The following is a 25301-nucleotide window of genomic DNA, read 5'->3' on the forward strand; positions in this document are numbered from 1 at the left end:
AGCACTACAAGGAGAGTGAGGGGTAGAGGGCAAACTCCATTTAAGTAGTTTCAATGTATGGAATCACTTAGGAGTTTCTGGATTTTGGGTAAACGTCTCCTTTAACAGTAAAGCAGTTGATAATGGCATGGATTTTGAGAGTAGAAGCGCAGCCTATCAAGCCATGACCCGGTAAATCTCATATTTAGAAGCTACAACCCCAGATGGGTTTATAGTGAGAACATGTATGATTTGAGTGCAATGCAATTTCTATTTCTGGATAAGTGCAAATATGATCTGTAAGTTTATAAAACATTACATTTGCGAGCAGTATAACGGTGAGTGGACATTCCCCCTTTCTCAATATTATTGGTTCTTTATCCAGCTCCTGTGAAGCTCCTGTGATGTTTGGATGTGCCTAAAACCCTCTAAGTTGTCTTGTCTGTATTATACGCCCACGAGGAGTAATTATGGTGCCTATAACTGTATTTAAACAAAGCCTATTTAAAATAAGTTGTTTAGTTTTTATTAGAATTTGATTAGAATTATACACTGTCTTTTCAAGCCTTATCCATAGCCTAGTGAATTTAATCTTGCTTATTGACTATGCTTGTCATGTCCAGACTGCAATTACAGTAGGTCTAACCCCTATATCAGTGTGAATGCTCTAGCCTATGTTTATCCATGTATTTCCATATTGAAGCAATGCAATTAGAACAATGTGGACTGCAAAAATGTTCAACATATTGAGCAGATATGGGGCAGGCTATTAACGAACAAGGCTATAACGGACTAACATTCAAATTGGTGTTTATGACAACACACACAACTTGTTTATTCATCAAAACCCAGCCCTGTCACGGCACCGCCATCTACTGCTCCCATAACCCTGGCAGGGCTAAAATGTACTATTGCGTTAGGTTTGTTAAAATAGAGCCCTTAGTCACATTTAAAGATATAAGAAAGAGATGTGTGAAGCAAATTACATGTTTAATATTAGTTCTGATTGTATATTTAAAAATAACAATAGAAGCATAATTTCCCAAAGCGCCCCTTAAACCTGTAGGTATGTATTGGTCCATACTGCATTAAAGAGAGAGAATACGTGTGTATGTAGCTGTCACGCCCTGGCTCTGGGGACTCTTATATGTTGAGCCAGGGTGTGGAGTTTCTATGTGTTATTTTCTATGTTGTGTTCTAGTTCGTGTTTTCTATGTTGGCCAGGGTGGTTCCCAATCAGAGGCAGCTGATTCTCGTTGTCTCTGATTGGGAACCATACTTAGGCAGCCTTTTGGCACTAGTTTATTGTGGGATCTTGATCCGTAAGGTTTGTGTTTAACCTAGGACTTCACGTGTCGTTTATTGTTTTTGTTCGTGTTGTACATTCAATAAAATAATGTACGCTTCTCACGCTGCGCCTTGGTCCGCTTCTTACGACGATCGTGACAGTAGCTCAGTCAAGTAAGTCATTACTGGTAGGCTGCACTTCATGAAAGAAAACAAACCTATTGCCTACAAACACTATGTTGGACCAAAATAATCCCAGAAAAGTAGCTTGGTTTAGAGGGCAGACTATGTCTTCACTGGTAGAAAAAGTAGGTGCCCATTATGTTCAAATGGACAGGAAACTTCAAACAATAGTGGGGGAATGTGAATCAGTGCCCAATACAGCTCAGATACAGTACCAGTCAAATGTTTGGACACACCTACTCATTCAAGGGTTTTTCTTTATTTTTACTATTTTCTACATTGTAGAATACTATTGAAGACATCAAAATATGAAACTACATTTTAGTCATTTAGCAGACGCTTTTATCCAGAGCGACTGACAGTTAGTGAATGCATACATGTTTTTTGTTTTTTTCATACTGGCCCCCCCGTGGTAAACGAACCCACATCCCTGCCGGCCAAACCCTCCTCTACCTTGGACGATGCTGGACCAATTGTGCGCCGCCCATGGGTCTCCCGGTCGCGGCCGGCTGCGACAGAGCCTGGACTCGAACCAGGATCTCTAGTGGCACAGCTAGCTCTGACCACTGCGCCACTCGGGAGATTGACACATAGTAACCAAAAAAGTGTTAAACAAATCACAATCTATTTTAAATTTCAGATTCTTCAAATAGCCTCCCTTTGCCTTGACAGCTTTGCACACTCTTAGCATTCTCTCAACCAGCTTCACCTGGAATGCTTTTCCAACAGTCTTGATTGAGTTCCCACATACGCTGAGCACTTGTTGGCTGCTTTTCCTTCACTCTGCTGTCCGACTCATCCCAAACCATCCCAATTGGGTTGAGGTCGGAGGATTGTGGAGGCCAGGTCATTTGATGCAGCACTCCATCGCTCTCCTTCTTGGTAAAATAGCCCTTACACAGCCTGGAGGTGTATTGGGTCATTGTCCTGTTGAAAAACAAATGATAGTCCCAGAAAGCCCAAACCAGATGGGATGGCGTATCGCTGCAGAATGCTGTGGTAGCCATGCTGGTTAAGTGTGCCTGAATTCTAAATAAATCACCAACAGTGTCACCAGCAAAACTCCCCCACACCATAACACCTGCTCCTCCACGCTATACGGTGGGAACTACACATGTGGAGATCATCCGTTCACCCTCACAAAGACACGGCAGTTGGAAACAGAAATCTCAAATTTGGACTCCAGACCAAGGGACACATTTCCACCAATCTAATGTCCATTGCTTGTGGTTCTTGGCCCAAGCAGGTCTCTTCTTCTTATTGGTGTCCTTTAGTAGTGGTGTCTTTGCAGTAATTTGACCATGAAGGACTGAGTCAAACAGTCCCCTCTGAACAGTTGATGTTGAGATGTGTCTGTTACTTAAACTCTGTGAAGCATTTATTTGGGCTGCAATTTCTGAGGCTAGTAACTCTAATGAACTTGTCCTCTGCAGCAGTGGTAAATGGGTCTTCCATTCCTGTGGCGGTCCTCATGAAAGCAAGTTTCATCATAGCGCTGGATGGTTTTTGTGACTGCACTTGAAGAAACTTTAAAAGTTCCTGAGATTTTCCAGATAAACTGACCTTCATGTCTTAATGTAATGATGGACTATAATTTCTCTTTGCTTATTTGAGCTGTTCTTGACATAATATGGACTTGGTATTTGACCAAATAGGGCTATCTTCAGTATACACACAACTGATTGGCTAAAACGCATTAAGAAGGAAAGAAATTCCACAAATTAACTTTTAAGAAGGCACACCTGTTAATTGAAATGCATTCCAGGTGACTACCTCATGAAGCTGGTTGAGAGAATGCCAAGAGTGTGCAAAGCTGTCATCAAGGCAAAGGGTGGCTATTTGAAGAATCTCTCAAATATAAAATATATTTTGATTTGTTTAACAATTTTTTGGTTACTACATGATTCCATATACAGTGAGGGAAAAAAGTATTTAATCCCCTGCTGATTTTGTACGTTTGCCAACTGACAAAGAAATTATCAGTCTATATTTTTTATGGTAGGTTTATTTGAACAGTGACAGACAGAATACCAACAAAAAAATCCAGAAAAACGCATGTAAAAAATGTTAGAAATTGATTCTGACCTCTGACCTCTGTGATTGCCAACAAGGGTTTTGCCACAAAGTACTAAGTCATGTTTTGCATTGGGGTCAAATACTTATTTCCCTAATTAAAATGCAAATCAATTTATAACATTTTTTACATGCGGTTTTCTGGATTTTTTTGTTGTTATTCTGTCTCTCACTGTTCAAATAAACCTACCATTAAAATTATAGACTAATCATGTCTTTGTCAGTGGGCAAACGTACAAAATCAGCAGGGGATCAAATACTTTTTTCCCTCACTGTATGTTATTTAATAGTTTTGATGTCTTCACTATTATTCTACAATGTAAAAAATTGTAAAAATAAAGAAAAACCCTTGAATGAGTAGTTGTGTCCAAACTTCTGACTGGTAGTGTTTTTGCAGACTTTCCCCAGAAAAAGCCTAGTGCAATCATAGAAGTTACTGTGGTATTCTCCTGGGGACAGCTGTCTTACTGTACCTCTGGTAGCTGAGTCATCCACATGCAGTCATACCACACTGCATCACTGCACACATATGAGCATACAGTACAATGTGCTCTGTCTCCATCAGGTCCTGTGGTTGTCAGATCCAGTAGTACAGTAGCGCTCCCATTGGGGATCATACAGTAGTGCTGTAACATGTACAGTACAGGGCATTTGATACAGTAGACCATTCCATTCTCGTTGGTCGGCTAAGGAGTATTGGTGTCTCTGAGGGGTTTTTGGCCTGGTTTGCTAACTACCTCTCTCAAAGAGTGCAGTGTTTAAAGTCAGAACATCTGCAGTCTCAGCCACTGCCTGTCACCGAGGGAGTACCCCATGGCTCGAACCTAGGCCCCATGCTCTTCCAATTTACATCAACAACATAGCTCAGGCAGTAGGAAGGCTAAGCTTACATCTACATTTATGTTAGTGAGTGCATACTTTTTTTCATGCTGGCCCCCCTTGGGAATCAAACCCACAACCCTGGCGTTGCAAGCGCCATGCTCTACCAACTGAGCTACAGGAGGCATCTAGACTTGGTTTCCTCTATCGTAATCGTTCCTCTTTCACCCCAGCTGCCAAACTAAACCTGATTCAGATAACCATCCTACCCATGCTAAATTACGGAGACGTAATTTATAGATCGGCAGGTAAGGGTGCTCTCGAGCGGTTAGATGTTCTTTACCACTCGGCCATCAGATTTGCCACCAATGCTCCTTATAGGACACATCACTGCACTCTATACTCCTTTGTAAACTGGCCATCTCTGTACACGCAAGACCCACTGCTTGATGCTTATTTATAAAAACCCTCTTAGGCCTCACTCCCCCCCTATCGGAGATACCTACTGCAACCCTCATCCTCCACATACAACACCCAAGCACACACATCACTGGGTCACTCCTCTATTCAGTTCTCTCCAGCTAGCAACTGGAACGAGCTGCAAAAAACACTCAAAATTGACAGTTTATCTCCATCTCTCTACATTCAAAGTCTCAATCATGGACACTCCTACTGACACTTGTGGCTGCTTCGAGTGATGTATTGTTGTCTCTACCTTTCTACCCTTTGTGCTGTTGTCTGTGCCCAACAATGTTTGTGCCATGTTTGTGCTGCTACCATGTTGTGCTGCTGTCATGTGTCGCTACCTTGTTGTTGTCATGTTGTGTTGCTAGCATGCTGTGTTGTCATGTGTTGCTGCCATGCTGTGTTGTTGTCTTAGGTCTCTCTTTATGTAGTGTTGTGGTGTCTCTCTTGACGTGATGTGTGTTTTGTCCTACATTTTTATTTTTCATCCCAGCCCCCGTCCCCGCAGGAGGCCTTTTGCCTCGTGGTAGGCCGTCATTGTAAATAAGAATTTGTTCTTAACTGACTTGCCTAGTTAAATAAAGGTTAAATACTTTTATTTTTAAATGATCTCCCTATGAATGGGGGGCCTGAGTAGTACTTACAGTAGGACATGAATATCTCTACCTCATGCAGAGATGACTGTAACATGTGCAGTACAGGGCTTATCTCTCTGTTTGTTGGAAGCCTGAGTACTTTACATACAGTGGGACTGTGCAATGTCGGGGGGGGGGGGGGGGGGTATTACACCAGAGCCCTTGACTGGAAGACATTTCATGCCACATTTCAAGGAATATAACCACTAAACATGTAATGCCGCTGCATGGTGGGAGGGAGTACGAAGCAGGAAGTCACTTGGGTTAGAGGGGAATTATACATTATGATGTGTGTGTCTGTATCGTTCAGGGATGCTGGTGACCATTCTTGTTATAACTGAATCTGGGTTAACCCTTTGATGCGTACGATCACATATTTGTGATCATTGTTGAGTGGTCCCCGCAGCGTACCATCACAAATATGTGATTGGAACAGTAGCAACAGAATGTATGATGCAACAAACACGTCTGAAAAGCATCTAAACAATGTTTTGTACTGTTGGGAAACTTTATTCCTCACTTTCACCTTTCATTGTAAAATATAAATGCGAACTTCATCATCCAAGCATTACAAGGAACATATCCACAGCCAAACTCATTCCATAAAGCAGTCAAAATAACAGATTGCGCTGACAAAAAAATAAACACAAGTTAGCGACCTAACAGCTAGACTTGTTTACAATGTACCACATCTCTGGTGAGCACAAGGGAGAAATGTAATACTGTTTAGAAAAGAGATGCATGTCAGCTAAGCTAACAGCAGCTAAATTCTTTATGATGGCAGCCATGTTTGTTTATGTTTGACAAGCGAAAACTCCCTAATCCCAAAATGCCATTCACTATAAGAGGCAACTAAACAAAGTCAAAGATGGCTGCGCCCATTGCCTGAAAAATATTAACTTAGTTTGACAAATCTTCGATGTGCTTGTTACAGTGTATACAAGAACAGGAGCACATGTCTTGACAAGTCGTTTACAGTTTTTTACAAATCACAGAAAATAAAATATAATCACCTCACAGATCATCATACCAAATATAAGCCTACTGCCTAGCCTAACCATAGCACGAAAGCTAAACAGGGTTGCCAGATAGGGATGAAACCATTTTAGGGGGGTTTGTGGGGGGGTTCATTTAATTTGTGGGGGGTTTTCAAGTCCATGGAGGGTAGAAATAGGGGAAGGTATCATGGGGGGATATGATGCAGGAAATATTACTATGATGGGGGATTTATCAATAAAGGGGGGACAAATACAGGAGAAGTTTATGAGCTAAATAACAAGAAAACCCCTGGAAAGGTTGTCTGGGCTAGCAATCCTGAGGTACCATAGTTACAATATGATGATGCGTTCAAAACAACTGGGAACTCTCGGAAAAAAACAAGCTCAGACTGGGAAAACTCATTTTGAACGGTCATCCAACTCGGAATTTCAACTCGGGAACTCGGGTCTCTTTCTAGAGCTCTGAATTTCCGACCTGAAGATGACTAACATCATGATTTGACCTCGTATTTTTCTGAGTTCCCAGTTTTCTTGAAGGCACCATAAGTCAGTCGAGTGAACTATGCCTTCACCTCATTTTGTTATAACATCTTCTGTCTGACAGATACTTACATGACAACCAGAATGCATTGTATGATGTCAATAAACATGGCGCCACACAAAGTTGGCAAATAGCTTAGCATTAGCTCATCATAATCAGTACAACCTTCAAAAAAGTATTTTACACACGTGTCCATTACAATCTATGCAACAATCGGAATGCATTATTTGCCACCAGTAACAGTAAATACATTATGATCCATACATTCATACGGTGTGCTACAGTAGAAACAACAACACGATATACAGAAAATAAGGCACTTACTTTGATAGGAACGCACAAATGTCCAACGTTATTATTTGTAAGTAAAACAACCAGAAAATAAGGCAGCCAGAAAATGTGCCAGGCAGAAAAAGGTATATTCTGACTAGAGATGCACAAATGTCTGCATACTTGATCTGGAGAAACACTGGGGAAGTGCTTGGGCTCTCGTTGAAGAGAGAAGTTTCTCCGGCTCAGTAAAGCCTCAAACATAAATTGTCTGCAACAGTGAAATGGGCTACTTCTTATGTGAATTAATGAGGATGCGGAACTCACCTCAATTCAAACTTTTTTTAGAAAAAAAAGTGGTTAGAAAATAATTAGAAATTGACAAGTTGAAACAGCCTATAGATAATTAGTAGGCAGCGTGCCTTGGTTTGAGGGCAGCGCAGGTTAACTGTCCTGTTGAGTAACAATCACATTTTGGAACAGTGAGCGCACTCTGACATCACGCTTCGGGACAATGTGCACCAATCCGGTTTTAGGCCGGGATATAGCACCGTTTCAGCTGCTACGCTTGTTTTAGATGATGTGGTAATTGCTTAGATCATAAAAATCATTGTGCTGCCTTATTTGTAGAACTTTCCAAGGCCTTTGACACTGATGACCATCACATTTTCATTCAAAGGTTGACTAAAATAGGCCTAGATCAGGCTTCTTGCTAGTGGTTTGAGAATTATCTGTCAAACAGGATACAATGTGTGATTTCTGATGGTGTTAAGTCTAGTTTCCTGGATATTACGAAAGGTGTACCACAGGGGTTGGTATTGGGACCTGTTCTCTTTACTATTTATATAAATAATATTGGTCCATCTGTTCAAACTTGTAATATTCATATGTTTGCAGACGATACTGTTATGAATGTCATTGCCCCAACTGTAGACCAGGCGTTGTTAGAGCTCCAATCTGACTTTGTGGCCTGATTGGTTTAAAACTTGTACTTAATATATTGTATATATGTTGTTCTCTAATCTTTCACTTTTATTAATTTTTTATCAGATGGGCTACATATTTATTCATTGAATGGTACTCCATTGATTGGGTTCCTGCCTATAAATATCTGGGCATTTGGATTGAGAAGGATTTAATGTTTTAAAAAACATACTGATGAGCTAGTTATAAAGATAATATTTAAAATGGGCTTCTTAAAAAAAAAAATAATAATAATCTTGCCTCTCCCTAAACAGCAGGAAGCAGATTGTACAGTCAACTTTCCTACCAGTTCTTGACTATGGGGACACCATTTACCAGAATGCAGCAGCCACTACTCTTAAACCTTTAGATGCCGTCTACCATAGCGCCCTTCACTTTATCACAGGTGACAGTTTTAACACGCATCACTGCATCCTTTATCAAAAGGTTGGCTGGTCCTCATTAAAGTCTTGTAGATCACTTCACTATTCCCTTTTTTTTTGCAAAGTTCTACTACACAAGCTTCTGACTTACCTAACTTTGTTGTTGAAGTATAAAAACATGAGTTACCAAGTCCGTTCACAGGGTTGGTTAACTCTTGAGGTTCCTCGGGTCTCCACCAAATTAGGTAAATCTGCCTTCAGTTTTAATGCCCCACATTTTTGGAATAACCTGCAGAACTGGCTGTATCTTGATTCCCTGTTGCCGCTAAGGCAGTTTAGGAGTCTAATGTTGAATTTGTTAAATTAGAATTTCATTTGTTTTGATGAAATGTAAACATTTATTGTGGTGTTGAAATTGTAGTTTTTTCAATAGTAACCTGTAGTTTTTGTTGTCCTCAGGGCACAATTGAAAATTAGACATTGGTCTCAATGGGCTCCCCTGATTAAATAAAAGTAAAAAATAATAAAAAGTAATAATAAGTGTCCTCTCTACTCAGATTACATTAATTTACAGTAAATGTTATAAAAGCTTGTGCTTTCTTACAAGGAGCTGAGATTGGGCTAGTGTCCCAGTCACCAAGCCAGCTGAGGCTGTATGCACATGTGATGCAGTTAATAATAATAATTATTATTATTATAATTATTATAATTATTATTATAATTATTATTATAATTATACATATTTGAATTGCCTTTCAAGGGACAAATCTAAAGCGGCAAAAAATGTGACCATGTCCATTCACAAACTCTTGGAAGATTAGCCCCTGTTTGATAAAGGAGATGCAAACAAACCAAACAAAGCAAAATCACTTGCAGTAGTACACAAATAGCAATACTCTGCTTCTTAATCTGATGAAATGTTCTAGAGTACTACAGTACAGTACAGTAAAACACCAGCCCCTGACAAATGGAGAACTGTCAGGGGGATTCTGTCATGCTCTTATTACTGTCACAGTACTCATACTCTACGTCAATTTGAAAGAGAAATCTTATCTTATCTTATCTTAAGTCAAATCTCTACTTGAGTAATGCGATATACAGCTGAAGTCGGTTGGAGTCTTAAAACTCGTTTTTCAACCACTCCACAAATGTCTTGTTAACAAACTATAGTTTTGGCAAGTCGGTTAGGACATCTACTTTGTGCATGACACAAGTAATTTTTCCAACAATTGTTTATGGACAGATTATTTCACTTATAATTCACTGTATCACAATTCCAGTGGGTCAGAAGTTTAGATACACCAAGTTGACTGTGGCTTTAAACAGCTTGGGAAATTCCAGAAAAAGATGTCATGGCTTTAGAAGCTTCTGATAGGCTAATTGACATAATTTGAATCAATTGGAGATGTACCTGTGGATGTATTTCAAGGCCTACCTTCAAACTCAGTGCCTCTTTGCTTGACATCATGGGAAAATCAAAAGAATTCAGCCAAGACCTCAGAATTATAATTTTTTTACCTCCACAATTCTGGTTCATACTTGGGAGCAATTTCCAAATGCCTGAAGGTACCACGTTCATCTGTAGAAACAATAGTACAAAGTATAAACACCATGGGACCACGCAGCCGTCATACCGCTCAGGAAGGAGACGTGTTCTGTCTCCTAGAGATGAACGTACTTTGGTGCGAAAAGTACAAATCAATCCCAGAACAACAGCAAAGGACCTTATGAAGATGCTGGAGGAAACATGTACAAAGGTATCTATATCCACAGTAAAACGAGTCCTATATTGACATAACCTGAAAGGCTGCTCAGCAAGGAAGAAGCCACTGCTCCAAAACCACCATAAAAAAGCCAGACTACGGTTTGCAACTGCACATGGGGACAAGGATCTTACTTTTTGGAGAAATGTCCTCTGGTCTGATGAAACAAAAATATAACTGTTTGGCCATAATGACCATCGTTATGTTTGGAGGAAAAAGGGGAAGGCTTGCGAGCCGAAGAACACCATCCCAACCATGAAGCATGGGGGTGGCAGCATCATGCTGTGGGGGTGCTTTGCTGCAGGAGGGACTGGTGCATTTCACAAAAAAGATGGCATCATGAGGAAGGAAAATTATGTGGATATATTGAAGCAACATCTCAAGACATCAGTCAGGAAGTTAAAGCTTGGTCGCAAATGGGTCTTCCAAATGTACAATGACCCCAAGCATACTTCCGAAGTTGTGGCAAAATGGCTTAAGGACAACAAAGTCAAGGTATTGGAGTGACCATCACAAAGCCCTGAACTCAATCGTATAGAACATTTGTGGGCAGAACTGAAGAAGCGTGTGCGAGCCACCTGAAACGTTTGACCCAAGTTAAACAATTTAATGGCAATGCTACCAAAAACTTCTGACCCACTGGGAATGTGATGAAATAAATAAAAGCTGAAATAAATCATTCTCTCTACTATTATTCTGACATTTCACATTCTTAAAATAAAGTGGTGATCCTAACTGACCTAAGACAGGGAATTTTTACTAGGATTAAATGTCAGGAATTGTGAAAAACAGCGTTTAAATGTATTTGGCCAAGGTGTATATTAGCTGTGCTGCTAATATATGACATCCCAAAGAGTGACTTCTTTCAGAGGGGAGTGCAGTCTATTAATGATGAGTCCCAAATGGCAGGTTATTCCCTTTGTAGTGCACTACTTTTGACCAGGGCCCAATGGACTTAAACGGCTCAAAAGGGCTCTGGTCAAAAGTATCCCCCTGACAATTCTCCATTTGTGATCTTACCAAAACCAAGGGGCTGGTGTTTTACTGTACTGTAGCCCCTATTGTATGGTGTAAACCCTCTGAATTGAAATATCCATGGCTTGAAATATTGACTTTAATACTGTATCTCATTATTAAAAATTATGAAACCTTTGATGTTAAATCCATACTCAGTTTAGCAAAATGCCACAGGAATATGCAGAGAGGGCGTTAAAGGCATTATTGTATGTGTTTTCTGCGGATAAATAACATTTTATGGAACACCAATCTCTCCTGGGTTTTATTTTTTAGTCCACAAGAAACAAGAGAGAGAGAAAAAAGAAAATAACAGAATGTTAAAACAAACCATTAGAGGAGAAATGAAAATAGCTATATTGATTGGTATGTTATTCCTCTGTTCTTTGCCTCATTTCCTAAATGCACGATAATAAGGGCTTAGCTAGCATATGAGTGTGTGTGCGTGACAATGTTTCACAGATGTTGCCAGCCTTGCCATTAGTGGGATGTCGGTTTGTTGTCTGTGTTGCCGATTTAGGTTTCCATTTACCAAAAGCACACTCATCTCCTAATAGCATTATAGTGCAATCAGAACAATAAATTATTATTTCTCTTTGGAGAGAAAAAAACGTGGTGCTTGTCAGCAATAGTAGGGTGAGAGATATTTTAAAAGAGCATCATATTAGAATTTGATGTATTTTTCCTAATTATGATCAAAAGCAGCCCTTTAGAAAACGATTTGAGGTTATGACAGGTAGATAAAAGCAGGCTTTTAGCAAATTGATTTGTTTGTGTTCATAGAGCGAGAGAGAGCAAGAGTAAATCCACTGTGTGCTAAAAGAAGCACATTTGCGTTTAGTCATTTGTAAGGACTTTACCCCAGCCTATCGATCAAGCCGGAGATGGAGAAAAGACTAAACTGCATTAACATGAAAGTGGACTCAAGCACCATCTCTCCCACTGGCCTATTATGGTGTTGTCCCTACGCCATAATCACTCAGATTATCTACAGGGAGAGAGAGAGAGACAGAGTCAGAGAGACATAGAACAAAGAGAGACAGAGAGAGGGAGAGATAGAGAACGAGAGATACACTTCCCTTGGACGACTTATGTAATATGCTGAGTACTGTGACAGGACAGGAGACTCTGTCGTGCGGGGTGTGGTTTGGCTCTTTCATTAGATGTCTCAGGGCAATTTGTATTTTTCTGGACGTTAAATCTGTGACACTCCATTTAGCATGATATGTTACATTACGTTAGGTTACAATATGAATGGAATAGCGGTCGTACAATATCAAACAATTTAGAGGACGTATAGTATTATACATCTTACCCGGTCGTACAATAGTATACAAATTGCATGACGTAAGCTATCATATGTCTTGGAGGAAGTATAGTATTGCACATCTTTATCTGCGACCAGGTTGCTTGTTGTGCTGAAACAACAAAGGACAATTTACGTAGCAGGTGAGGTGAATTTGGTTAAGTTTAGAATAAGTGTTAGGGGAAGGGTTAGCTAATTTGCTACAGTTGTCCATGACTTGACTCAAACATGCAACCTTTGGATCATTAGACTGTATTTGTATTTGTGTTTACTGTAGTACCGGGTCAGACCCCCATTTGCCTCCAGAACCGCCTGAATTCTTCGGGGTATGGATTCTTGCTCACTTGGTATCAAGGGACCTAACGTGTGCCAGGAAAACATTCCCCACACCATTACACCACCGCCACGAGCGTGTACCGTTGACACCAGGCAGGATGGGGCCATGGACTCATGTTGCTTACGCCAAATCCTGACACTGCCATCAGTATAAAGCAAAAGGAACCAGGATTCGTCAGACCAGCCAATGTTTTTCCACTCCTCAATTGTCCAGTATTGGTGATCACTTGCCCACTGGCGCTTCTTCTTCTTGTTTTTAGTGTGCTTCAACAAAGTACTGAGTAAAGGGTCTGAATACTTACAGTGGGGAGAACAAGTATTTGATACACTGCCGATTTTGCAGGTTTTCTTACTTACAAAGCATGGAGAGGTCTGTAATTTTTGTCATAGGTACACTTCAACTGTGAGAGATGGAATCTAAAACAAAAATCCAGAAAATCACATTGTATGATTTTTAAGTAATTCATTTGCATTTTATTGCATGACATAAGTATTTGATACATCAGAAAAGCAGAACTTAATATTTGGTACAGAAACCTTTGTTTGCAATTACAGAGATCATGCGTTTCCTGTAGGTCTTGACCAGGTTTGCACACACTGCAGCTGGGATTTTGGCCCACTCCTCCATACAGACCTTCTCCAGATCCTTCAGGTTTCGGTGCTGTCGCTGGGCAATACGGACTTTCAGCTCCCTCAAAAGATGTTCTATTGGGTTCAGGTCTGAAGACTGGCTAGGCCACTCAAGGACCTTGAAATGCTTCTTACGGGGCCACTCCTTAGTTGCCCTGGCTGTGTGTTTCGGGTCGTTGTCATGCTGGAAGACCCAGCCAACGACCCAACTTCAATGCTCTTACTGAAGGAAGGAGGTTGTTGGCCAAGATCTCGCGATACATGGCCCCGTCCTCTCCCCTTTGCAGAAAAGCATCCCCAAAGAATGATGTTTCCACCTCCATGCTTCACGGTTGGGATGGTGCTCTTGGGGTTGTACTCATCCTTCTTCTTCCTCCAAACACAGTGAGTGGAGTTTAGACCAAAAAGCTCTATTTTTGTCTCATCAGACCACATGACCTTCTCCCATTCCTCCTCTGGATCATCCAGATGGTCATTGGCAAACTTCAGACGGGCCTGGACATGCGCTGGCTTGAGCAGGGGGACCTTGCGTGCGCTGCAGGATTTTAATCCATGAAGGCGTAGTGTGTTACTAATGGTTTTCTTTGAGACTGTGGTCCCAGCTCTCTTCAGGTCATTGACCAGGTCCTGCCGTGTAGTTCTGGACTGATCCCTCACCTTCCTCATGATCATTGATGCCCCACGAGGTGAGATCTTGCATGGAGCCCCAGACCGAGGGTGATTGACCGTCATCTTGAACTTCTTCCATTTTCTAATAATTGCGCCAACAGTTGTTGCCTTCTCACCAAGCTGCTTGCCTATTGTCCTGTAGCCCATCCCAGCCTTGTGCAGGTCTACAATTTTATCCCTGATGTCCTTACACAGCTCTCTGGTCTTGGCCATTGTGGAGAGGTTGGAGTCTGTTTGATTGAGTGTGTGGACAGGTGTCTTTTATACAGGTAACGAGTTCAAACAGGTGCAGTTAATATAGGTAATGAGTGGAGAACAGGAGGGCTTCTTAAAGAAAAACTAACAGGTCCTTTATAGCCGGAATTCTTACTGGTTGGTAGGTGATCAAATACTTATGTCATGCAATAAAATGCAAATGAATTACTTAAAAATCATACAATGTGATTTTCTGGATTTTTGTTTTAGATTCCGTCTCTCACAGTTGAAATGTACCTATGATAAATATTACAGACCTCTACATGCTTTGTAAGTAGGAAAACCTGCAAAATCGGCAGTGTATCAAATACTTGTTCTCCCCACTGTATGTAAATGTCTATGTCAGTTTTTTATTTTTTTCTACATTTAATAAATATGTTTTTGCTTGGTCATTATGGGGTATTGTGTGTATATTGATGAGGATTTTAAAAAATATTTTTTATCCATTTTAGAATAAGGCTGTAACATAACAAAATGTGGAAAAAGTCAAGGGGGCTGAATACTTTCCGAATGCACTGTATTAAGGTTCCCCATTAGCTGCTGCCAATTTAAAATATAACATGACATTACATTTCATAACACGTTTCACAACACATTAAGTGTATTCCCTCAGGCCACTACTCTACTACCACATATCTACAACACAAAATCCATGTGTACGTGTGTGTAGAGGGCGTTTTATCATGTGTATGTGTAAGCGTGTGACTTTCGCGGATTACACCAACCCATCCTCCCCGACCAACCTCCCTACTTTCGTTTCTGTCTCAAGTAACTACACCAGTGGAGGCTGCTGAGGGAAGGACGGCTAATAATAATGGCTGGAATGGAGCTAATGGAATGGCATTACACACATGGAAACCATGATTCCGCTCCAGCCTTTACCACAAGCCCGTCCTCCCCAATTAAGGTGCCACCAACCTCCTGTGAACTTCACTCTTAGAAAAAAAGGTGCTAAGGGTTCTTCGGTTTGTCACCATAGGGGAACCCTTTTTGCAATAAATCCAACCCTCTACAATATGTAGGGTTCTCCAAGAACCCCATGTATATGGTTCTACCTAAAATCCTCTATGAAGGGTTCTACCAATAACCATTTTACAATCTAAAGGTTATTTCTAGAACCATCTAAGAAGGGTTCTACCGAGAACCCTTTTATCTTTGGAGGGTTCTTCCTAGAACCCTCTATGAATGGGTAGAACCCACCAGCCTTATTAGGTGTCAAACTCACTCCACGTAGGGCCGAGTGTCTGCAGGTTTTTGGTTTTTCCTTTCATTTACATTTCAGTCATTTAGCAGACGCTCTTATCCAGAGTGACTTACAGTTAGTGAGTGCATACATTTTTTCATACTGGCCCCCCGTGGGAAACGAACCCACAACCCTGGCGTTGCAAGTGCCATGCTCTACCAACTGAGCTACAGGGGACTTTCAATTAAGACCTAGACAACCAGGTGAGGGAAGTTCCTTACTAATTAGTGACCTCAATTCATCAATCAAGTACAAGGGTGGAGCGAAAACCCGCAGACACTCGGCCCTCCGTGCAATGAGTTAGACGCATGCGTTAAAATGTAATTATTTATGCATACAGTATATCATAAGGCCTTTCTTTGAGGGCCTAGTTATACCCTAACAGTGTTGTTTACAAGGCACATTATGCTGGCTTGCAAAGTGATATGTAATTCCTATTGGAATCCAGCCAGAGTTAGGATATCCAACAAGTGTAATTGTTAATCACATGCAGCCTGCATTCAGAGTGACTGCCAGGATAGGCAAGATTAAATACTGAGACTACCTCAATCATCTAAACTGGAACAACCATCTCAGTAACGGTACAATAAATCCAATTACTAACAGATTGGATTCGTTTAGAAAACTGTAAGTTCTTTATCTTTGTATAGCATACAATTAATCAATATACATGCAAAAACACAGAGATTACTGTAAAACAAACAATTCTGAAAATCTCCCTGCAATAGAGCATGCTGGAAAATGTTATTTATGGTTCTACAAAGAACCCTTCTTGCCTTCCAAAGAATCCTTCTTTCTTTCCAAAGAATCATCAAAGAACCCTTTCTTCCAAAAATTGTTCTTAGGATGTTAAAGGTTCTAGGTAGAACCCTTTGACTTACAAATAACTATTGTCTTCCAAAAAGGGTATCATACGACTTTGAAGCTCAGAAATATGTAAAGTATATTTCGTATGACTCTGAGACCAGGCTGTTCCAAGAGAGATTGCCATCAAAGTCAAACACCAATGTGCCCCACTATGTCTGTGCAAACACTGGAGGGTTTTACGAATCAAAATGAAATAAAAACAACCAATAAACCTTCACAAAGCCCTGAACCCCCCTCACACAAATTCACACTGTTTAATTTAATTCTTCTCACACGCGAGACTTGGCCCTGCCTTGTTGATATATCTGCACCGCTTTAGTCCAGACCATGATACTTTGTTTAAGAATTGTGTTTAATCACCTAAGTCATAAGACTGAAAACAGAGTCTGGTGACAAAGCGAGGCATGGCTGACGCTTTGGGGAGAGTAAAGAAAATCAAACTGAACTGCATGTTGTTTAGCAGCTGGGTTTGGCCACTACGGAATGTTGAGACTGGGTTGGGCTGGGTGGAGAGCTGGGGAAATTAGAACTGGATCCATGGACTTAATTCACACTGTGGCCATGGTCATTTGGGAATCAGGCTAGTGTGTTAGGAAGCGGAAGTGCTCCATTGAAGTCAATGGAAAACCAATGTGCTGAAACTTCGATTTCCTCAGTTAGGTGAATGAGATATAATTTCACTACTTTCATAGTTCCATTTATTGTCTGTTTTAAAAGTCATCCCTTTGAAAAATGATTTTAATCAGAAGACATGGTCTACTCTACAAAAAGAAGAGGATGTACAATTGATATCATTGCTCACATTTTTTTTGGGGGGGTAGAAGCTATATGTGTATCCCAAATGTCACCTTAATCCATATATAGTGCACTACTTTAGGGAATAGTGTGCCATTTAGGACAGAGTTACTGTCTCTGATTCAGGGTGATTTACACAGCCTAAAGTAATTCAAGTTTCAGGTCTTTCAGCATATGAGGACCAACCTGCTCACTGTATCAATAGGATATGATAGTAAGGCCTCACTGATATCTAATACAACTGTGATATTATTTACTGTATTTAATTAATGAAACAATATCTAATTTCCATTTTAACGTTACTATAGTGGAAGGAGTAGTTGTGAAACCGCTCTCCATTGAAATACTTCAGTTTGTTTTCTCCCAAACTATTTATATTGATATCAGTGAATAAATAGCACGATATCATAAACATTAGTTGGTTGGTATGAACTTGAACAAGGAACAGTGTATCGAAATGGAAATGTGTTGTTTTAATCTTCCATAATGCTCCATATCACCCAGGTTTACAGGCAAATTAGTGTTTGGTATGATGTTTAAACCAAGACAAATGTAATGTTGCATAATGCTTGGTCAGCCTGCTATGTGATAAAATATCAAAGCAAAACAACTCTAATCTCTGCATTATTTTCTCTTTGATCCTAAATACCTGAGGATCATTATAGATTTCCTATTAAGAGAGATGTTAATTTCATCTAATTTTTTCCTCCTCAGAATTGTATTGTCTAGCATGTGTCCCAGATTTACATTCACATTACATTTACATTTACGTCATTTAGCAGACGCTCTTATCCAGAGCAACTTACAAATTGGTGTAATCACCTTATGATAGCCAGTGGGACAACCACTTTACAATTTTTTGTTGTTGATATTTTTCCAAAAAATTTGTTTTATATGTATAGTTTTTTTTATTGATTTTAAATTGTAAATAAAAATGTTTTGTTATTTTTTTTAAATTATTATAATTATTATAATTATTATTATTATTATTATTATTATTATTATTATTATTATTATATTTTAAAAAAATTGGGGGGGGGGGGGGGTTGAATGATTACTTTTATACTATCCCAGGTATTCCTTAAAGAGGTAGGGTTTCAAGTGTCTCCGGAAGGTGGTCAGTGACTCCGCTGTCCTGGCGTCGTGAGGGTGCCAGAGCAGCGAACAGTTTTGACTGGGCTGAGCAGGAACTGTGCTTCCGCAGAGGTAGGGGGACCAGCAGGCCAGAGGTGGAAGAACGCAATGCCCTCGTTTGGGTGTAGGGACTGATCAGAGCCTGAAGGTAAGGAGGTGCCGTTCCCCTCACGGCACCATGGTCTTGTAGCAGATGCGAGCTTCAACTGGAAGCCAGTGGAGTGTGCGGAGGAGCGGGGTGACTTTAGAGAACTTGGGAAGGTTGAACACCAGACGGGCTGCAGCGTTCTGGATGAGTTGTAGGGGTTTAATGGCACAGGCAGGGAGCCCAGCCAACAGCGAGTTGCAGTAATCCAGACGGGAGATGACAAGTGCCTGGATTAGGACCTGTGCCGCTTCCTGTGTAAGGTAGGGTCGTACTCGACGAATGTTGTAGAGCATGAACCTACAGGATCGGGTCGCCGCTTTGATGTTAGCGGAGAATGACAGGGTGTTGTCCAGGGTCACGCCAAGGTTCTTTGCACTCTGGGAGGAGGACACAACGGAGTTGTCAACTGTGATGGCGAGATCATGGAGCGGGCAGTCCTTCCCCGGGAGGAAGTGCAGTTCCGTCTTGCCGAGGTTCAGCTTGAGGTGGTGATCCGACATCCACCAAATGGCACCCTATTCCCTATATAGTGCACTACTTTTGACCAGGGCCCATAGGGCATTTAACCTCCATTGCTCTTCAGAAGCAAAAGGAGGAGGCAAAAAGGGAAATACCTAAGAGCATCCAAAACCCAAACTAAATCTGAAGTGGGCACAATAGGTTTAGAAACCGGTCCTTTTAGGTACCGCAACGCCAGAGGATGAGCCCCTGGAGTGGCGCCATTCATTCTCACATGACACATGACACGCTGAAATAGCCGCCATTCACGCTTTCAAGGTGGAGAATGAATGACCTTGCTCGAAAAGCTCCTGTAGGAACATTAAAATGTCTCCAGAGAACTCTGAAAAATAACAATTCCTTTATTTTGGCACCAAAGCTCAAATGCCTGCCACTTATATGCATACAGCCCTCTCGTGGAGGGCGCCCTTGCGGACTGAATAGTAGCAATCACGTTTGGAAGTAAACCTCTAGCCGTTAGATTGTACCTCTCAGGGGCCAAGCACACAGATCCCAAATCTTTGGCCAAGGCTGCCAAACCCACCCGTGTGCCTGGGACAACAGATCCCTGCACAGCGGGAGTTGCCACGGGACCCCGCCCATCAGGCGAATGATCTCTGCGAACCAAGGTTGCTTGGGCCAACGGGGAGCCACAAGAAAAAACGACAAGCCCTCCAGGCGTACCCTCTCCAACGTGGGCTGAATACGCTCCACGGGGGGGAAATGCGTAAAGGAGGGTCCGAGGCAACTGGTGCGGCGGTACCCCGTTCCCAACAGAGTGCTCAGGTCCCTCATGGAGAAAAACAGACAACAATGCTTGTTGAGGGCATGTAGGTCTAGAATGGGACGCCAACTCCGGTCCCTTTTCGGAACCAGGAAATACAGGCTGTATCAGCCGTTCTGGATCTTCGACATAGGAACCACTCGGATTGCCTACTTCTGGAGACGGGAGGATATTTCCTCCCTCAAAATGGGCGCTGGGGCCTCGGGAACAGTCGAGGTGATGACACTGCAGAAGCATGGGGGACGCACAACAAATTGTAGCCTGTAACCTGACATCACTGTTTGCATGATCCAGGGCGACACCGCACATGCGCGCGATTGGTCGGAGCAGACAGCGAGCCTCCCGTGAAGTGCCATTTGAAAGAATGGGACACCACCTTGTGGACTGGGAGAAATTGGTTATTTTTCAATTTCCACCACTCTTGACAACCGTGTGTCTGAACGTGGAGTAGGGACAATTTTCAATGACACCCGTGAACACTGTGGAACTTGAGGTTGAAAAAATGGTGTTAAAGTGCCAAGGTTTGCCTAAAGTCCGGCCTACTCTGGATACAGGGGCTCCAGTGTTCAATGACTTACCCCGTGGCAATGCCACCTGGGGGTACTGTGGTCACAACGAGTCTCACTTTGTTTAGGCGGTAACATGCGTTCCGGTAACCGGCTGTCACCCAGCGCTGGACTGCACACATAAAAAATAGACACTGTGAAAAAAACTTTATCACAGAGGTTACCCTACCGACCAGTCATAGGTACTGGTGACAAACTGCCTTGAACCTAGCTGGGAATGGGACAAACAGCTCTGAAAAATGGACCCCTTCGTTTTTTAACAGACAGGGGTGATTGGTAATCAAATCTAATTCCCATGAATGAAAAGCGTTGAGCTGGAGAAAGACAGCTCATTTCAAGGTTCATATGAACCACAGAGACTGTGTAGGATCATAGCATGGTCGTGTCCAACCCTGCTTGTTCACTTGACTCCGCTTAAAAACAACCAATCGCCAACAGAGCCCGTAACCTGTATCACTAGACACCTCATAGGAAATAGTGAGCTACAGGCAGGAATCAGCAACAAATCCCACTCTGGGGAGGGGTGGCCCCTTGTCGGCAGAGAGTGAATCGCCCAACTTATTACTCTCGCCCTGGGGAAATTGATATACCTCGTGGGGTAACAGAGAGGCATTGAACATGGACAAGCTTCCAGCATACGTTATGCTTCCGTGAGACTGTGTAGCCTGCAAGATGCTTGGCCTAAATAGTGCACTATATAGGGAATTGAGTGCCATTTGGGACACCTTCTCTGACATGGATACAGTATGTATGAGACCATTGGGTGAGAAATTCAGTAGAAAATGCTGGTAGCTACTTGGTTCAGTTCAAGGTCCTTCACTACTTGTGGAGTGTCACGATCGTTTATGGAAGATACGGACCAAGGCGCAGAGTGATAAGCATACATTTTATTAAGTACTTAACTCACGACAAAACAACAAACAAACGAAACGTGAAGTCCTAGGTTACACAAAACAAACCTTAACGGAACAAGATCCCACACCGACTAGTGCCAAACAGGCTGCCTAAGTATGGTCCCCAATCAGAGACAACGAGAAACAGCTGCCACTGATTGGGAACCACCCTGGCCAACATAGATCTAAACGATCTAGCACATCAACATAGAAAATATAACACAGAAACTACACACCCTGGCTCGACATTTCAGAGTCCCCAGAGCCAGGGCGTGACAGTACCCCCACCACCCAAAAGCGCGGATTGCGACCGCGCCACACAAACACAACAGGGTAGGGGCCGGGTGGGCATTCCGCCTCGGAGGCGGATCCGGCTCCGGGCGTGACCACCACTTTCTCTCCACCTCCCCGTTGCGCCCCTGATCTGGTCTGGCACCACTGACTGGAGCTGGACCCGACGACGTTGGATCAAACCGTACAGGCTCCGGACTGGAGCCGCTGGCCGGAGATGGACTGGACACCGGTGGAGCGGATTGTTCTGGCTCCGGAGTGGATCCGCTGACTGGAGTTGGACCGGACCCCGGTGGAGCGGATTGCTCTGGCTCCGGAGTGGAGCAGCTGACCGGTGCCGGACCAGGCACCGGTGGAACAGGCACGGGCCGTGCCGGACTGGACAAACGCACCACTGGCTTGGTGCGGGGAGCAGGAACGGGCCGGACCGGGCTGACGACACGCACCACTGGCTTGGTGCGGGGAGCAGGAACGGGCCGGACCGGGCTGACGACGCACACCACTAGCTTGGTGCGGGGAGCAGGAACGGACCGGACCGGGCTGATGACGCGCACCACTGGCTTGGTGCGGGGAGCAGGAACAGGCCGGACCGGGCTGGCGACGCGCACCACTGGCTTTGTGCGAGGGGCAGGAACAGGCCGGACCGGGCTGGCGACGCGCACCACTGTCTTGGTGTGAGGGACAGGAACAGGCCGGACCGGGATGGCGACGCGCACCACTGGCTTGGTGCGAGGGGCAGGAACAGGCCGGACTGGGCTGGCGACGCGCACCACAGACTTGGTGCGAGGGGCAGGAACAGGCCGGACCGGGCTTGCGACGCGCACCACTGTCTTGGTGCGAGGGACAGGAACAGGCCGGACCGGGCTGGCGACGCGCACCACTGGCTTGGTGCGGGGAGCAGGTACAGGCCGGGCTGGACTGGGAACACGCACCACTGGCTTGGTGCGAGGAGCAGGAACGGGCCGGGCCGGAATGTGGAGGCGGACTGGAGGTCTGGAGCGGAGAGCTGACACAACCCGTCCTGGCTGAATGCCTACTTCCACACAATACGTGTGAGGCATCAACACAGGACGTACGGGGCTGTGCACTCGTACTGGCGCTACAGCACGTGGCACTGGCGCAGGATATACGGGACCAAGGAGGCGTACTGGAGACCACGAGCGTTGAGCCGGCACACCCCATCCTGGCTGAATGCCCATCTTTGCACGACACGTGCGTGGTGCTAGCACAGGACGTACAGGACTGTGCCGGAACACTCGCGGCACAGTACGTGGCTCCGCATAACACGGAGCCTGCCCAGTCACACGCTTCCTAGCCTGAGTACGGGGAGTTGGCTCTGCTCTAACCCTAGGCTCCGCCAACCACCCTTTTAGCCCCCCCCCAAAAAAAAAATATTGGGGCTGTCTCTCGGGCTTCCTCCTCGGCCGGTACCCTCTGCGTTGCCGCTGCTCCTCTCTATAGCGCGCCTTCACAGTCTCCTCCCAAGGACGGCGATCCATTCCGGCCTGAATCTCCTCCTAAGTCCAGGATCCCTTCCCGTCCAGGATCTCCTTGGTCCTCTTTTGGTGGGATCTTCTGTCACGATTGTTTATGGAAGATACGGACCAAGGCGCTGCTTGATAAGTGTACATTTTATTAAGTACTTAACTCACAACAAAACAACAAACAAACGAAACGTGAAGTCCTAGGTTACACAAAACAAACCTTAACGGAACAAGATCCCACACAGACTAGTGCCTAACAGGCTGCCTAAGTATGGTCCCCAATCAGAGACAACGAGATACAGCTGCCTCTGATTGGGAACCACCCTGGCCAACATAGATCTAAACGATCTAGCACATCAACATAGAAAATATAACACAGAAACTACACACCCTGGCTCGACATTTCAGAGTCCCCAGAGCCAGGGCGTGACAGTACCCCCACCACCCAAAAGCGCGGATTGCGACCGCGCCACACAAACACAACAGGGTAGGGGCCGGGTGGGCATTCCGCCTCGGAGGCGGATCCGGCTCCGGGCGTGACCACCACTTTCTCTCCACCTCCCCGTTGCGCCCCTGATCTGGTCTGGCACCACTGACTGGAGCTGGACCCGACGACGTTGGATCAAACCGTACAGGCTCCGGACTGGAGCCGCTGGCCGGAGATGGACTGGACACCGGTGGAGCGGATTGTTCTGGCTCCGGAGTGGATCCGCTGACTGGAGTTGGACCGGACCCCGGTGGAGCGGATTGCTCTGGCTCCGGAGTGGAGCAGCTGACCGGTGCCGGACCAGGCACCGGTGGAACAGGCACGGGCCGTGCCGGACTGGACAAACGCACCACTGGCTTGGTGCGGGGAGCAGGAACGGGCCGGACCGGGCTGACGACACGCACCACTGGCTTGGTGCGGGGAGCAGGAACGGGCCGGACCGGGCTGACGACGCACACCACTGGCTTGGTGCGGGGAGCAGGAACGGACCGGACCGGGCTGATGACGCGCACCACTGGCTTGGTGCGGGGAGCAGGAACAGGCCGGACCGGGCTGGCGACGCGCACCACTGGCTTTGTGCGAGGGGCAGGAACAGGCCGGACCGGGCTGGCGACGCGCACCACTGTCTTGGTGTGAGGGACAGGAACAGGCCGGACCGGGATGGCGACGCGCACCACTGGCTTGGTGCGAGGGGCAGGAACAGGCCGGACTGGGCTGGCGACGCGCACCACAGACTTGGTGCGAGGGGCAGGAACAGGCCGGACCGGGCTTGCGACGCGCACCACTGTCTTGGTGCGAGGGACAGGAACAGGCCGGACCGGGCTGGCGACGCGCACCACTGGCTTGGTGCGGGGAGCAGGTACAGGCCGGGCTGGACTGGGAACACGCACCACTGGCTTGGTGCGAGGAGCAGGAACGGGCCGGGCCGGAATGTGGAGGCGGACTGGAGGTCTGGAGCGGAGAGCTGACACAACCCGTCCTGGCTGAATGCCTACTTCCACACAATACGTGTGAGGCATCAACACAGGACGTACGGGGCTGTGCACTCGTACTGGCGCTACAGCACGTGGCACTGGCGCAGGATATACGGGACCAAGGAGGCGTACTGGAGACCACGAGCGTTGAGCCGGCACACCCCATCCTGGCTGAATGCCCATCTTTGCACGACACGTGCGTGGTGCTAGCACAGGACGTACAGGACTGTGCCGGAACACTCGCGGCACAGTACGTGGCTCCGCATAACACGGAGCCTGCCCAGTCACACGCTTCCTAGCCTTAGTACGGGGAGTTGGCTCTGCTCTAACCCTAGGCTCCGCCAACCACCCTTTTAGCCCCCCCCCAAAAAAAAAATATTGGGGCTGTCTCTCGGGCTTCCTCCTCGGCCGGTACCCTCTGCGTTGCCGCTGCTCCTCTCTATAGCGCGCCTTCACAGTCTCCTCCCAAGGACGGCGATCCATTCCGGCCTGAATCTCCTCCTAAGTCCAGGATCCCTTCCCGTCCAGGATCTCCTTGGTCCTCTTTTGGTGGGATCTTCTGTCACGA

This window comes from Coregonus lavaretus (assembly GCF_964263955.1).
Source record: "Coregonus lavaretus genome assembly, chromosome: 21".
Taxonomy (NCBI): Eukaryota; Metazoa; Chordata; class Actinopteri; order Salmoniformes; family Salmonidae; genus Coregonus; species Coregonus lavaretus.